Genomic DNA, 17,359 nt, shown 5'->3' with positions numbered 1-17,359 from the left:
TTTGTTTCATTGATTTTTTGTCATTCTGTTTTCTCTTTGATTTTAATTTGCCTTTTTCTATATTATATTATTCTCTTTGCTTCCTTCAGATTTATCTTGTTCTTTTCTCTCCAGTTTCTTAGTATAGAAACTTAGGTTATTGACGTGAGATTTTTTTCTTTACTAAAGTAAGTTTTTAATGCAATAAATTTTCCTTTGAGCACTGATCTAGTTATATCCCACAAATTTTGTAATGTGGTTATTTTAGCTTTCATTCAATTCAAAACACTTTAAAAGTTCTATTGTGATTTTCCCTTAAAGGTGAAAATTTAAATTTTAAAATATTTGTGCTTTTTCTAGATATCTGATTATTACTTTATGTCTAATTTCATTCTGTTGTGGCCAGAGAACATATTCTGTATGATTTCAATTTTTAAAAAGTGTTGAGTCTTGTTTTATGGCCAAGCATATGGTGAATCTTGATAAATATTCCCTGTGTACTTTAAAAGAATGTCTGCTATTCTCGTTAAGTGGAGTGTTCAGTTAGTGTTAATTAGGTCAAGTTGGTTAGTAGCATTCTTTAAGTGTGCTATATCTGCACTAACTTTCTATTTGTTTTATCAGTTACTGAGGGTAGATGTTGAAATGTTTAAATATAATTGTGGATTATTCCATTTTTCCTCTAAGTTCAATCAATTTTTTCCTTGTATATTGAAGAACTGTTATTTGGTGCATACCCATTTAGAGTTATACCATCTTAATGAATCTCTCTTTATATTATTATGATATATCCTCTTTTCCTCTGGTTTTTTTTCTGAAACCTACTTTTCTGGTAGTAACATAGCCACTCCAGCTTTCTTTTAATTAGACTGTAGATGGTACAGATATTTCCATTTTTCAATCATATGTGTCTTTATATTGAAAGTTGGCTTCTTATAAGTAGTCAAATCTTGCTTTTTTTAACCTCGTCTGACAGTTTCTCTATTAACTGGAATGTTTTTATCCTTTACATTTAATGTAATCATCTATACAGTTGGATTTAGGTTTGTTATCTTGCTATTTGTTTAATGTTAGTCCCATCTGTTTTTTGTTCCTCTTTCCTTTTTTTCTGCCTTCTTTTATACTGGGAATCTTCTAGGATTCTGTTTTATTTCCACTCTGGGCTTACCTCTACCTTTCTGCTTTTTTTCCTGTGCTTGATCTAGTGTTTATGATATATGGGTTAAATTTATCAAAATCTGCCTTCAAATCACCTCGTGCCAGTTTGCATTCAGCATAAAACCTTACATACCCTTCCTCTCCCCTCTCCTTTAAGTCACCAGTGTCATATTAATATATTTCCCTTCTACATATGTTATGACTCCACATTACATTAATACTGTCACTTTACATAGTGGATTATCTTTAAATAAATTTTAAAATTAGGAAAAAGAACCTTTATTTACCCACATATTTACAGTTTCCATCCCTCTTCTTTCCCAAGTTTCCATCTGGTGTCATTTTCCTCCTACCCGAAGGATTTCCTGTAGCAATTTTTATAGTGCTGCTCTGCTGGCAATATATTCTCTCAGCTTTTGTTTGTCTAAAGAGTTTTATGTTGACTTTGTTTTTGAAGGATACTTTCACTGCACATAGAATTCTAGATTGCCAGGGATTTTTTTTTCACACTTGAAACATATCATTCTGTTGTCTTCTAGCTTGCATAAATTATAACAGGAAGTTTATGATTATTTTTATCTTCATTCCTTGTTATATTAAGTCTTTTTCTCCAGCTGACTTTTGAATTCTTCTTTTATTTTGTGTCTTGGTAATGGTGGTGATGCTGGTGGTGATGGTGGTGGTGGTGGTGGTGGTGATGGTGATGGGGGTGGTGGTGGCGATAGGGGTGGCGGTAGTGATGGTTGTGACTGGTGGTGGTGGTGGTGGTGGTAATGGTAGTAGTAATGGTATGTGTTTATTCTGTATGGATATCAATAAGATGTTTGGATTTGTGACAATTTTTTAAAAATAAAATTAAAAAAAATTTTGCCATTACTTCTTCCAATGTTTTCTGTCTTCCTCATCATAGCCCATGTTCTAGAATTGCAGTTCCCAGATGTCAGACCCCTTGATGTTACCGCACAAGACACTGGAGCTCTGCTTATTTCATTCTCTCTTTCACTTCAAATGAAATATATTGCTGTGTCTTCAGATTTACTGGTCTTTTTTCTTTAGTGTCTGGTCTGCTGTTATTTCTATTTGGTGAGATTTTATTTCAGATATTGATGGTATTGCTCATCTCTAGAGATCCCATTGGATGCTTTTTATATCTTCCATTCCTTTCCTCATTACTTTCACGTTTTTACTTTACATCCTTGAGCATAAAAATCATGTTTTATATACCTTTTAATGTCTTGCTGATAATTCCATTGTCTCTGCTGTTTCCAGGCCTATTTCATTGAACTGATTTTCCTTCTGGAGAGAGGTCAAAATTTTCTGCTTCTTTGAACAGTTATTTAAAAAATTGAGTCAAGACACTGTGAATTTTATGTTCTTGAATGCTGGATTTTGCTGTTTTCCTTTAAAGAGTTTTGGATTTTTTCTGGAAGCCAGTTAACTGGGTTATTTTGATCATTTTAGTTCTTGTTTTTTGACTCTTTTAGGTCAAAATTTGCCTTTAATTGAGAGTTAGTTTGGTCCCACTTCCAAGGACCAGATCCTCAGGGCACTGTTCTAAATCCCCCGTGTAGTCAACGAGGGGTCTCCATTGCGGCCGGAGGGAACCCGAGCTCTGTGTGAGCTCTGGGCTTTGTTTAGCTTGCACTTCCCTGCTCGACACATGTAGCCAACTGTAGGACACTCCATGCAATTTCTAGAACTTTTCCTCTGCACAGCTTGCTCCTCTCTGTAACTGTGCCCTATAAACTCTAGCTGCCTTGGCCTTGCTGAACTCTGATGTCATCTACTCAACTTCTCAGTTCCCGAGTTCTGTCTGGGCCCCTGCCTGCGTTGCAGTCCGGGCAGAGGCAGCAGTCCCGGGTGATGTGCGTCTCTTCCTTTGCCTATTTCCTTCCCTCTGGGGTCACAGTTCCTCACTGCCCAGTGTTCAGCATCTACAAAGGTTGTTTCATTTATTTGCACTGACTTCTAGTTTCTTTTCTTAATGACAGGAGGGCAGTTCCACATCTGTTATTCCTCCAGACTTCAAGTGAAAAGGGGAGTTTAGTTCTTCGTCACTGATCTCTCGTTTTGCCCCTTGACCTGAATGCCCGGCACGTTCTAGGCCATAATTAGTGAGAGGAGCCTGCACTGGGTGGACCAGTCCGTGCTGGTCAGCTCGGGTGTGAGGGTTTCCAGATCTCACGCCCACACCAACCACCACTCTGTAGATCAGTGGGCTTGCGTCCCGGTGCCCAAGGAGGCTGCCTGCTGCAAAGCGTGTGGTTCAAGATGAAGTCTCCTATGCCACTGATGGCCACTGGAAAACTTCCTGATCACCTTGAACTGCAAGCATTGGCCCCTGGAAATGACAGCCTCCCAGTGCAGGTGTGTGAAGCCAGCCAGAAAGGGGGCCCATCCCCACCCGGGCTCAAAATTCCCTTTTGGTTCTCGTTGTCTGTGGACTTCCATGTAGCAGGGCATTCGGGGGTGCCTCTTGCCTGCACCCCTCCATCTCCACACTGCAGCTCAGAGAATCTCTTATTCTGGAAAACACATTGTGCTTTCCTGCCTGCAGAGCCGGCCCCAACCTTCTCCTCACTTAAGGCATATTTCAGGAGTTTTCTGCTCTATAAATTCCTGATCCCTGCTCCTCAGTTAAAATTATTGTGCTGCGCTTAATATCCTCAAAATTTTTTTTTAATTAGCCTTCACTGAGGTTTTGATTCGCAAACACTAAATTCCTACTATGTGGCCCTAAGCATGCTAAGGACATTCATATTTGATGGATCATCAAATATTCACAAAAACCCCGAGAAGCAGGTTTTCACTCCAGGCATTTAGCCAGTAAAGATAAAAGACTCAGAAGGCCAAGTGACTTGTCTCATTTAAATAGCTTTGATACTTATCGTCTTCTTCCTGATTTATGGATCCTTGAATACGCATCTATAAGGAGACAATCCTCTGTCTGTGTGACCTTGAGCAAATTCCTTGAGTTCATTGAACTTCAATTTCTTCTCCTGCAAAATGAAGCTAATTTTACACATATCAGTGTGTTGCAGCGAGGACCAAAAAGTTATTGAATGTCTGAACAGTGGTGGGCATCCCAGCACACAGTAGGTGCGCACAAGTGCAGTTCCCTTCCTTCCCGGCCCCTCCCCCTGTGTGCTAAGCTCCTCGGCAGAGGGCACAGGGGTGAGAAGCCAATGGCTCAATTATCTCTTTTCCTCGGAAACTGTAGAAATGGCCTGAAAATAATAAGGGCGCAGATGAATCTGGAGGTATGAGTTGCCCAGACAACCCCACTTTAGAGAAACAGAAGGCAGTGCCAGGGTCACTGAGGGTCACGAGGGCCCCTCTCGCTCCTGGGACACAGAGAGAGCTGGAGCTGGCCCCGAGAGCGACCTTCACTCGGGCCGACGTGCTCTGCGTGCCCCAGAAACGTTGCCTTGATGAGGGACCCTGGCAGCACGGGCCGTGGATTGAGTGTTGCCGTTTTAGGAAGGAGTCAGTGGAGGTCAGAGACTGGGTGACTTTCCCAAGGTCACAGAGCCGGTGTGACAGAGCCAGGCCTGCGTGGCTTGTCCTCCATGTGTGCTGCTGTGCCTAAGGTTTTCCCTCGGAGGGGCCAGTCGTCTGCCACCCGTGTGACCGGGAACTTGCTTTCCTGGAGCATACGGGCTCCATCCAGCTCTGTCCCCACCCGGGGTGCCAGGGCCAGGCTTCGCGTTTACTGCACCCTTCCCAGCTGCCATGTTCATTTCTGTAACGACCAAGTGGGGAAGGTGTTGTTGGTACCGCACCCATTTTTCAGAAAAGGACACGGGTTCATGGTGGTCAGGAGCTTGCTCGCAGTCTCACTGCCAGTGTAGACCAGGTCTGGGCGCCCCCCCCCACCCCCAACCTGGGAGAGGCCGGGTGGCACAGTGGTTGCGGCCCCAGACTCTGGGTCCCCGGTTCCAGCCCTGGCACCGCTGTTTCTGGCTACGTGACCTTGAGCAAGCTATTACATTTTTCCATGCTTTGTCTCCCGATCGGCAAATGCAGCTGCTGAGAGTTCCCACTTCATAAGGTTATTGTGAAATTTAGACAGGTGTATAATACATGTAGTTTTCAGAGACGAGCACGTAGCCAGCGCCGCCATAAATGTAGCTTCGTGGATCTGCCAGCCGGGCCCGGGCTGAGTGATCAGTGGGAGCCAGAGCCTGGCGCTCGGGGCTGAGATTGCGCTAGTGGAACGAAGCCCTTTATCTCTGAGCTCAGCTGCATCAGCTCGCACGGCCTGTGGGCCCTTTGCACCTGGGTGGAAAGCAGGGTCCTCCGGGGAGCACAGTCCCCCAGTAATGACTTGAACTTGAGCAGGGCAGGGGGAACTGCTCTGAAGCATCCAGCGTGGGCACCGCTCTCGCTCACTCAGGCTCCGCCTGGCCTTGCCAGCCGCCTTCCCGCTGAGCCACCAGGGGGCTGCTGAGTCTGGTGGTGGCAGTGGCCCCTGCCTGGCTGGCACCTACGTCTCTGCACCCTCGACTCACAAGCTGTGCTTCAGGGTGAGGGTCTCCCATGGCGCTGCTGGCATTCCGGGTGGCGTAGTCCTCCTGCGCGAGGGAGTGTCCGGCACACTGCAGGACACGTGGTGTGTCGCTTGTCTGGTGCTGTGTGACGCATTACCACACATTCGGCAGCTAAAACTACAGGTGTACTGTCCCACAGTGTCAGCAGTCGGGGAGGAGCCCAGGTGTGGCCTGGCCGGGCGGGGATGAGCCACTTCCAGGCCCACTCGGGACGTTGGTGGGACTCGTTCCCTTACAGTCGCATGGCTCCGGCTTCTCCCTGAGCGCTGTCTAGGGGCTGGCCCTGTTCCTAAAGGTCACCTGCAGTTCTAGAAGACACTCATAGCCCTTTGCCACCTGGGCTTCCCTCACCTGGCTGCCGTCTCCCTCGGGCCACAGGGGCTAGAGGGTGGAGCCCTACGGGATGTAGCATCAGCCCAGGAATGACACCTCCACCTCCGCTAGACTGGAGAGTTGGAAGCAAGTCACCGCTTCTGCACACACCCAAGTGGAGCTCAGCACTCGAAGGCAAAGGCACCGTGACGTAGAGCGTGTGGGGGCCGCCTCAGAGCCTGCCGCCCTGGACTGCTGGCAGCGCCTCCAGCCACTGGGACAACTAGAAGGTGCCCTCGGGTCAGGATCTCTTGCCCACAAGCCTTGTCTGTCCGAGGCTCATCCTCCCTCTATTTCACCACCCTCAGGAGTCCATCCACAGCCTCCTAAGTCACCTCTCTCTTCCAGGAATGCCCATGGCCGGCAGCAGTGCTGTCCCTTTGAGCCTGGGAACAAGGTCAGGTCTCAGCCCAGCGGGGGTGGGGGAGGCAAGGGCTGCGTGGGGAGGACAGAGCCAATGTGCGTGGACACCCCATGAGGATGTTCCCGCGCCAGGGAGCCGGGGAGGCTGTTGTTATTGTGGGTAGTCACGTCGCGGGCTTTCCAAACCACGGCCTCCTTACGGAAGAGGTCTTCCCGTCTTGGGAAGGCACTTACCCGGCTATGATGATAATTGCTAACATTCATCCTGGACTCCTTATGTGCCAGGTACTGTAAGATGTGCTTTGCATACATAATTGCATTTTAATCCTCGCAACAATGACTAAGAGATTTTAATAAATTTCCAGAAGGCAGAAAGCAGAGGGTGTGGGTGAGCTGACCTATAAAACAGGAGGAAGCTGTAGTTCAGAGCCTGGACTCGGGCCGCAGCTGAGACTCCGGCCTCTAGGACGCTGGGCAGGTGGAGGGTGTGGGCAGGGCAGGGCGAGCGGCCGGGCTGGACATGGGGGTCTTTGCGGAGCTGTGCCTGAGACAGCCCCAGCAGGCAGTCCCCAGCCTCCCGCAGCCCTGGGATCAGAATGCAGGGAGAGGCACCCACGTGGGGCCACGGTCCTGGCAGCTTGTCACGGACGCCGTGGTGTCCACTCCTCCGGGAAAGCCAGAGCTGGGCTGTGTTACACGAAAGATCAGGGTTTGTCACCTGGTGAGTAACAAATAACTCTCCATGAGGACACAGGTCTTGATCAGTAGGAGTTTTAATCACTTGCAGCAAGTGAGGAGTGCCCTGGAATATTCTCCCCGAGGGAAAGTGGCCTGGGCTGGCAGGGAAGGAGGAAGATGTGTCATCACCACCCGCTGCAGGGGCGTAGTTTCCCTCCTGGATGTGTGGCGAGCTGGTCACGCTCGCGCACAGGTTGCCTGTTGTGGTGACGAAGCCTCTCCTGGGGTGGTAATGAGCAACTGCCCTCGAGGCTGCTGGGGTCTGCTGGGCCGGTTTCCGGCTGTGTGGTCGGGGCCTCCGAACAAAGCCTGCAGCACAGGTCCATTGCTCAGCTTGGTTGAATTCCTACAATCTCTGCAGACCCTCCTGTCCCACCCCTAGTCAGACCCTAGAGTGACACCCTTCCATTCTCACTCTGGGGGTCCGAGCCCCTCACTCTACGGAGGATCTTGTGGCAGCCACATTTCTCTCCCCACACAAAGCCCAAAGCCAGAACCATGAACCGGGGCAGAGGCTGGGCCAGGAAACACGCCCTGCTAACCAAGGACGGGGCAGTGCCCACCAGTGTCCTCGTCTGTGACAGGAGCAGACCCCAGGCCCACCAGGCAGATGAGACCAGCAGCACGAATGAGAAAAGTGAGGACAAGTGCACTGGAAAAAGCTAAGACCAGGGGAAACAGAGCAAATAGAGTGAAAAGTCCTCTAAAAATATCCCAATTAACTCACACAGAGACAGTTGAGAGGATGTGACATTGAGGACCGAACTCTGACCTTTTTTCTCTCTTGCCCCAATTCCTTTCTAAGAGGCCTGGTGAGTCACACCTTACAAATGGTACAATCTCATTAACTGGGTTTTTATTAACCCGGAATAACGTGGTTCACTTTCCAACCTGACTGGTGTAGCGTCAGAGGGCACAGGAGACTCCCTTATCCTAACTCAGGCGTCCCCTTCCGCTGACCCCCGGTCTTTAGACAAAGCCTGACTCTTCCAACCCATTGCCAACTGCAGAATCCCCAGGTCCACCTATGACCTGCAAGCCCTGCTTTGACATGTCCAGCCTTTTGGGGCCGAACCAACGTAAACCTTCCATGTACTGACTTATGGTTTTACCTGCAAATCCTGTCTCCATGAATGTGTAGAACCAAACTGTGACCTCAGGCATATCTTCTCAGGACCTCTTGGGACCAAGCAGCGGTCACACATACCCGGCTCAGAATAGACCTCTTTAAATTATTTTACGGAGTTTGGGTTTTTTCCATGGACAATATCCATAAAATAAAAAGCAGCAGGGAACACAGATAACCAAAATAAGCACTTAGATTCTGAAAGATGTTTGCACCCTCTATAAAAACACCAGGAGGGTGAGAAAATAGACTTTCGTAAATCTCTGGGTACATCCAGCAAAAAGACAAAGAGATTGGACTTACAAGCAATAGATAAGGCACACAGGAGCAGTCACCAGGAGGCCACATCCAGAAACAAAGCCCAGGAAACAGAGGGGAGGGAGGATCAAATAAATAACAAGAGAATTTCTGAGCACTGAATAAAAACACCAACCTTAAAACCGAAAGGGCCTCCTACAAGTACTAAGCAAGAAAAATAAAAAAAGATTCACAGTAAGGCAAATTATCATAAAATTGCATAATGCCTAAGATTAAAAACAACAATAACAATTCTAAAAACTTTCAGAGAGAGGGGAACAAAGTCATCTACAAAGAAATAAAATATAAACTGGCATCTTCCTTCTTATTAGCAATTGCTAAAAAAAAAAAAAGGATCCATGCCCCTAACATTCTGATGCAATTCTATTCACAGCCAAACTTTTCATCAAATGCGAATAATAAAGACATTTTCAGACATTCAAGGTCAATCTTTAATTTGATTTCTCTTAAGAAGTGACTTGAGGATACGCTCCAGGAAAATGAGGGAGTAATTAAAAGCCAAAGAAACAAAAGAGGGCATGGAATCTGCCAGAACCGCCAGAGGGTCAGAGGCCCACTGCTGCTGGAGCAGCTGGCTGGGGGCTCCAGGCCAGAGGGGACCAGAGGTAATGCAGGTTGTGACCAAGGTTCTGCAGGAAGAACTCAGGCTCCCAGAAAGGCAAGGAGCACAAGATGAAAGAAAGGAGATTATGAACCCATGAAAACCACACAAAATGAACATAAGTGAAGTCACTGCCCGGAAAAAGGCAAACCAATATGTGATGGAGCAAGAGAAACATGTCCTTGAGGATCTGAACTTTCCGTCAACTGGCTCGAGAGTGATGAACTTGTGCTCATAGAGAAGAAAGGCTATCTCAGCATTCTCCTGAAGACACAGCCCTCGTCTTCCTCCCTTTCAGCATGTACATATCTTAATGACATACTGCTTGGTTTTTGGTTTTCAACTCTTAAAGGCAACCAACAAAGCAAGCATAGCAAACTTGGTTCTGGTGGCACAACGGAATGCAAATGTTAACGACCTTGATGATGCAAAAGTAACATGGAGCTCTAAATATGAGATGTGGAACAGAAAGAAAAGTAAAGAGAAGAGGGGAGAGCTATTCCTTTAATACGTGAGGAGTCAGGAGAAACTGTTGAAAGTGGACAGGATGGGAAAGGAGGAGGCTCGAGTGTGGGGCTTACGGTTATAGACATGGCGGCGAGGAAGAGCACTGGGCTGACATGAATACCAAGGATCAGGGGTGGGCAGAGGAAAATAGTGGATTGAAGTTAATCCCCTTGTCTTTATTGGATTAATTATGTAATAAATTTTTTATTAATTTTAATAAAGGCAGTAGATATTGCCTAATGTTAGCCAGCAAGGAATTATAACAGAGGAAATAAAAACATAAACTTTTAGGAGAAATTTCCTCTAGAAGAAGTGTTGGGGGTGAGAAAGTTTCGGGAGGGAACAGGCTAATGTTTTAAGGCATTTTAATTACACACTCTAGTGGTCCCTCAGTATACAGGGGCATTGGTCTCAGGACCCCACAGAAGGCAAAATCCACAGATGCTCAAATCCCTGATACAGATGTAGTATTTGCATATAACCTGTACAATCCTCCCCTACACTATAAATCATCTCTAGATTATAATAACTAATATGATGTCCACCACCCAATGCAATGTAAATGTAATATAATAGTGGTTATAGTATACTTTTTCATTCATATTAGTTTTGTTGTTGTATTTTATTTTTTGAATACTTTCTATCTGCTGTTGGCTGAGTCCAGGGATGTGAAACCCACGGATATGGAGGGCCGACTGTATTTGATTAATTCAAAAGATCTAGTTAAATGATAATTCATAATAACAAAAGGAGAACCCATGAACTTATCACTCAATTTAACAGCTAGAATATTTCTGTGTTAGTCAGAGCTGGACAGCGGCCAAAACAATCCCCCCGAGATCCCAGCAGCTGAGCGCGGAATGGTTTACTCTGAGCTCACAGGGCTGTCCCAGGCAATGGGAGGGGTGGGGACAGGGTTCTTCAAGCCCAGGCTGCTTCTCTGTTGTGGCCGTGCTCTGTTCTGGGGTCTTCGCGTCCTTCCTGGAGCTCTTGCAGCAGGTGACAGAGTAGAGGAAGAACACAGAAGATGACAAGCAAGTTTTTTAGGGCCGTGCCTGGAAGTGGGACACGTCACCCACATTAACCTTTGACGAGGCACGTGGCCACCTAAACTGCAAGGGAGGCTGGGAAGTGTGGTCCAGGCTTGTGGCCCGCAGTAAGGGGCACAGACAGGTGAGCTTCCCCATCCTCGGCCTCCTCCAGGGCAATTGCTCTCTTAAGCTGTGGGTTTACTGTTACCTTTCTGGGAATGGTCGTATCATGGTCACATCACATGCGTTTAGGTCCCTATATGGAATACTGTGCAGCACTTCTTGGTTTTGAGCTTTATAGAAATGGGCACATGCAATGTCAGAGCATGAGGATTCCTCTGAGATTTGCTTCTTTATTCAATATGATGGGTATAAGATTCATTCAGGATGTCATGCGCAGCAGTGGTTCACTCAGGTCATTAAAGAACAATATTTTCCCACCACATGAATATACTGGAGTTTATTCACGTTTTCTCCTGTTGATGAACATTAGGTTTCTATCGCTAAATCATCTTTGCAACTTGGGTGTGATGCATCATCACTGTACCTTGGATGTGATATATTATCTTTTAAAAATAGGTGCCACTGCACATGATGTTATTGTGTAAAAATATGAAGCTCAGGTCTCTTGCAGGCACGAGGAAACAAAGCCAGGACAAAAGCCGACGATCTGAGGTTGGCAGTTTGGAAAGATGAGAAAACTTGCATTCTCAGTCAATGTCTGAATCATTAACTTAATTAACCCTAAACGGATTCTATCTCTTGACATAAGAGATAAAACCCATGTTTTAGCCACTGTGAGATGGATCTTCTGTTACTTGCAGTTGCCACACACATTCTGAAACCATTATCTTCTATAAATAGTGTAAGCTGTATTTGCCAGCGGAGACAGGTATGAATGTGTGTTACTGAGTGAAGAAAAGGAATGCAGAACAGAATGTGCTACGAAACGTCCACAGTGTGGTGGCCAGTGTGGGTTACCTGCTGTCACAAAAACCACCGACTCTCATTATATTGATTTCTTGTTGACATGAACAGTTCACGTAGCTGTTCAGAAGGTGACGTCCACCACACAGCAGACCCAGGCTCCTCCTGTCTGTGTCCCCTCTCTGCTCTAGGGTCTCAGAGTCCTCCCCATTCAGCCAGAGGGCGGGTAACAGAGGCTGACACCTCCCACGGGACGTGTGACGGGCCAGAACTGTAAGAGGCACACGTCACTCCCACTTGTACTCCACTGGCAAACGCAGTCACGTGGCCATTGTTAACGAAACAATTCTTCACTGATACTTATTAGAGCCCAGCAAGGAAGACTGCATTCAGGACCACTGCAGCGGGAATGGGGACCCCTGCTGTGGGGAGGGGAGATTGGGCTCCACTCTGAACACAGCCTGGGCAGGTGGGGATTCATAGCCAGGCGCAGGGTGGGGTCAGTGGTTGGAAAGTGACCAAGAGAAAACATAAGAGTGGGGGGATTCTGACCAAACCGACCTACCAGGACTCTGGCTGCAGACAGGCCAGGGGGCTCAGACGTGCCTCGGGCTGTGGTGGAGGATGGGGAGCTGCTCAGAGCCGGAGGCTGATTAGCTGTCAAGGGTGGGGTCTTGCTAAACGGACACAGCGGAGCTCTTCTGCTACACTGGGTTTTTCAAGGAACTGCACAGATGGGCTCAGGGGAAGGTTCAGGAGCCTGATTGCAGGCCGAGCAAAGCATCTTTGTGCCACACAAGGGAGGCTTCCTGTGTTCCCAGGAGGAAGAGCAGAAGGTGGACGTGGAGGGCCCTTGGCCAGTGTCGGCGACACACACCTGCAGGCGTGCACATCCGTAGGAAGCTGGTTGCCTCTTGGTGTCTGGTGGATGTCTGGGGGCCCATCCTTTGTTCTTATTTCCCTCCACGCTGTTTGTTTTCAGTGAGTTTCATATGAATGTTAGAATCAAAACAGGGGAAAATTAGAAGGTTCTAACTGGGAGAAGGAAATAGCAGTTACCGTGCTCCCACTCGGGAGTGGGCTGGCAGCTTCCCACACCTCCCAGTCTCATCCACGCTGCCACCCGCCCTCCATGGTATTGTCCCCCTACTCTCCAGGTGTGGAAGACAAGGCCCCATGAGCAAGCTGACTTTCCTGAAGTCACAGGGCAAATCCTGGCCCCAGCTGGAAAGCTCGCTCTCCTGAGATGGCTGGGAGCCTGCAGTGTAGACAGAGAGTGAGAGTTGAAGGAAGAACTCAGGATTGGTTTTAAAACAAAACAAAAACTTGCACCTTTTCAGGTTTACAGTTACATATAGTTAAAGAATTCTGAGAATGCTTATAGTAAAGTTATAAGGAGAGGTTGAAAATGTTGATTGCATGGTGCAATGAATGGGCTGAATCGTGTCCCCCAAATTCCTAGGTGGAAGTTCTAACCCCCGGAACCTCACAATGTGACCATATTTGGAGACAGAATCTTTAAATAATTAAGGTGAAATGAGGTCATTAGGGTGGGCCCTAACCCAATCTGCCTGAAGTCCGTACAAGAAGAGGTTAGGACACAGAGGGACGGCCATGTGAGGACACAGGGAGATGGCCGCCCTCGACATGCCCAGGAGCGAGGCCTGAGGAGGAGCCAACTCTGCCCACATCTGGATCGCAGACGTGCAGCCCCCAGAATTGTGAGTAAATGAATTTCTGTTGTTTAAGCCTGTGGTCCCCAACGCCCAGGCTGCGGACTGGTACCCATCCGTGGCCTGTTAGGAACCAGGTTTCGAGGCAGCAGGTGAGTGGCGGGTGAGCCAGTGAAGCTCCATCCGTATTTACAGCCACTCCCCATCACTCACATCGCCTCATAACCTCCGCCCCCTGCCAGATCAGTGGAGGCATTAGATTCTCACAGGAGCGCGAACCCTACTGTAAACTGCGCATGTGAGGGGTCTAGGTTGTGCCCTCCTTATGAGAATCTAACGCCTGATCTGAGGTGGAGCTGAGGTGGTGATGCTAGTGCTGGGGAGAGGCTGCAAATACAGATTATCATTAGCAGGGAGGTTTGCACAGTAAACGTAATGCACTTGAATCATCCCGAACCCCCTCCCCAACCCCCACACTCCTCCATGAAACTGGTCTGGTCCCTGGTGCCAAAAAGCCTGGGGACCACTGGGTTAAGCCACCCAGTCTGTGGTACTTTGTTACGGTGGCCCCGGCAAGCTAACACTTGTGGCTTGGAGAATGAGTGGATCCCAGGCATCTCCAGGATTAGGGAAATTAAAAATCTTGTGAAGCTGGAGGACAGGTGGGCAGGAAATGCATTCTAATAAATGTGTGTTCTGATCTTGTGTGTTGTCTTTGGGATTTTATTTCGAAGATGGAATTTGAAACACATGTAGGAGGTTTAATGAATTGAAAATGTCTGCCTCGAGGCTTTTCCAAAGGGGAAGAAAACAACTGAACTAAAATTAGAAGAGAGTGTTTGTGCTATTGGGGAAACATTATAAAGACGGTTATTAAACGCAGAATCCCCAAAGGTTGGCCAGACTGGAAGGAACCCGGCGCCCTTGCTGCTGTTTGTCCATGCAGCCGGCGTGGTCCTGCCCACATGGGCACGTCACCTCCGCGCAGGCTCATGTCCAACCAGAACAACAAACTCATCAAAAATCACAAATTACCTGTGCCTGTGACTACGTTAAAATTCAAACTTCATTACTCAAATGATAGTTTAAACACAATTAAAAGCAAACAAGAAACTGGGGAAACATTTGACAACATATGTTTAGACAAAGGGTCAATGAGCTAACAACACAAAAATAGTCTCACAAATAAGCAATAAAAAATACAGTCGTAGAACACGAACCAGAAAGTCAGAAAAGAAGTTGTACAATTGGTCAGTGCACAAATGAATAATATGTGTAAATTCATTAATAATGGCAGACCTATACATTCAAACATATAGATTTCCACCCAACCATTTGCAAATATAAAACCAGGACGGTAAGTGCATGGGTGAGCTGACCACCCCGTCGAGGGGGTGGAAATTGCATCAGCTTTTCTGAGAGGGATGGAACAATAGGTGACAGCCCTCCTGAAATGTGCCTACTGTTTATCCCACGGTGCCTCTGAGGAGTTTACCCCGAAGAAATAGCTGAGGCTGTGTACGCAAACGTGTGTCCAGCGACGAGTGCTGCAGTGATAGTCACTCACTCACCTGCCACTCACCCAGGAAACACGGAGAGACTCCCACGGTGCTCAGAACACCAGAAACAAAGTGATGGGCAAAAATCGGGGAGTCTCCGTCCTACGGGGTCTGGGCCTGGTGGAGCCGGTGGACATTGGACCAGTCATTGCCCCTGTGAATACAAGTCGCTGGGGGGTGTCTGTGGGGGGTGCAGGGGGTGCTTTGGCGAGATGTGCAGTCCTGCGTGGGCAGAGCGTGTCTGGGGGGACCGCCTGTGTCCCTGGCAGGCTGATGCAGGGGGACCGCAGGCGTAGCCAGGCAGACCTGACAGGCATGTCACATCCAGGACAGGCATCTTCATTGCTTGAGCAACAGGACGCCTGAGGGTGCCGTGACTGCTGTCCCTCTGCGGGGAGATGGCTGGGAGGGGCCCAGCAGGGCAGGAGGTGGAGGCTTAGGGGTTAGGAGGGGAGCCTAGGATTGCGCCAGGGGGATGGCTGGGCTGAGGGAGGAGGTGGAGACCCAGAGAACGGACCCGTCCCTGGTGGAGCTGGGACATTCGGTGAGCAGTGTGTCCATGACATAGGAGAGTGACCATGGCCTGTCGCTGACACACGCTGAAGAGATAAACAACTGTGTGCGTGTGCCAGAAGGGTCCTGTTTTTGAAATATGTGAGATGAGAGGGAAGTGAGGAAGGGGGTGGAGGGAGAGAAGAAAACACCCCCGAAGTTAACAGCGATTACTGCGTGCTGTGTAATTATGGGTGATTTTTCCCTCCATTGTTTGTTTCCCAAGTGTTCTGCATTGAACAAATATTGACTTTGTAATTTTAAAAAATGTATTATGAACAAGATAAAAGCAACTCACAAAGCCTCTTTGTTCCCACTTTGCTGGGTCCAAATGCCGGGCTCCCCGGGGCTCTCGGGGTGAGCAGGCTTCACACACCTGTCCCCTAGGTGTGCAGACTTGGGAGGGACTCTGCTCGCAGAGGCTGCTGACCTGCCCACCCACCCGCAGCTGTGAGCTCTCCGTGTGCTCAGGCTGGGCCTGGCACAGGGGACCCCAGCAGGGAGGAGACACGGGCCACCCTGCACACCCTGGAGGAGGTGAAACGGGGTGTGTGTTCAGCCTCACAGCCCATGAACGAATCAGGGAGATTCCATGCCAGGCAGTATGTCCTGTGCCCAGGACCAAGCACACACACACACACACACACACACGCACACGCTCACACTGGGCACCCAGGCACCCAGGGCCAGGCAGTGTCCACACACACGCACATGCTTGCACAGGGCCTTACACGCATGCACACGCACTCACACCTGGCATCCAGGCACCCAGGTCCGGCGTGCTGAGGAATGGAGTCTTCTGGGTGAGACAGGCAAGTCCCTTCTCCCTCCTTGCAAGCTGTGTGAGCTTGAGTGAATTATCCAACCTCTCTGTGCTGCAGTTTCCTTGTCAGTAAAATGGGGATAAAAATTGTCCCTAAGTCAGATGGTTGCCGAGAACTAAATCTATTAACACTTGCCAAGTGCTCAGAATGGCACCTGGCTATGTGAGCATCTGACTTGAGGGTGGTGGGGGCAACAGAGGACAGGTCTGGGCAGCCCTATGGTGCCAGCCTTGGTCCTGGAGGAGGTGAAGTGACCACAGCCCTGGAATCTAGCAGGGAGGCTTCTGATAACACAGGCAGGGACCGGCGAGGCTGCCCTGAGACGTGGGGATGGAGTGGCGGGCACAGAGGCAGAGAAGCAGCCCGGCCCAGAGTGGCCGACGTGGCACAGGTGGGCCGTGGGGCCGCAGAGGCAGGACGCAGGGGAAGAAGACAGGAAGGCAGAGGACAGAATCCTGGGGACGCTGTCACTATGTGCCAAGCGGGAGGGAGAGGGCCATGGCAGAGGAAGGTTTGCACAAACACAAACCAAAAGAGACGTGCCTGTGGCCAAGAAGCCAAGCATCTGGGGGCGGCAGATGCCTGCAGCCAGGGTGGCCGAGTGTGGGCGCGGACGCCTGAGAGGAGGCCATGGATCAGCAGCCACAGGGCCGGCTGCCTCTCGGAAGGGGCTTCCGACGGAGTGAGGAGGGGCCGGATTGCAAGGAGATGAGGGTGGGAGGAAGAAGGAGGGTGAGCGCTCCTGTGTTTCTGGCATTTTGGGAGCAGGCCGTGCACAGGGGTGGGGCACGCAGGCATGGTCCGTGATGAAATGACAGCAGCGATGACAAAGCCTCAGTGGCGCTTGCCTCCTGTCCTGCTTGCTGTGGGGCTGTGACATCAGAAAGCGAGGTGAGGGACATGCATGTGGCGTGGGCTCAGCTCTGTGGAGGACACCTGCGGGGGTGTGGCTGGGGTGAGGTGTGAGGCCCCTGCCGGCTGCTGACCCAGGTCCCCCAGGAGGGCAGGGCAGGAGGCTGAAAAGGGGCCATGGAGGGCTTCGAATTCCTGCTGTGCACGTTCGTGGACGGACGGTGCTTTG

Source organism: Eulemur rufifrons, chromosome 3 (assembly GCF_041146395.1).
Source record: "Eulemur rufifrons isolate Redbay chromosome 3, OSU_ERuf_1, whole genome shotgun sequence".
NCBI lineage: Eukaryota > Metazoa > Chordata > Mammalia > Primates > Lemuridae > Eulemur > Eulemur rufifrons.
Note: the sequence above shows the minus strand (reverse complement) of the source record.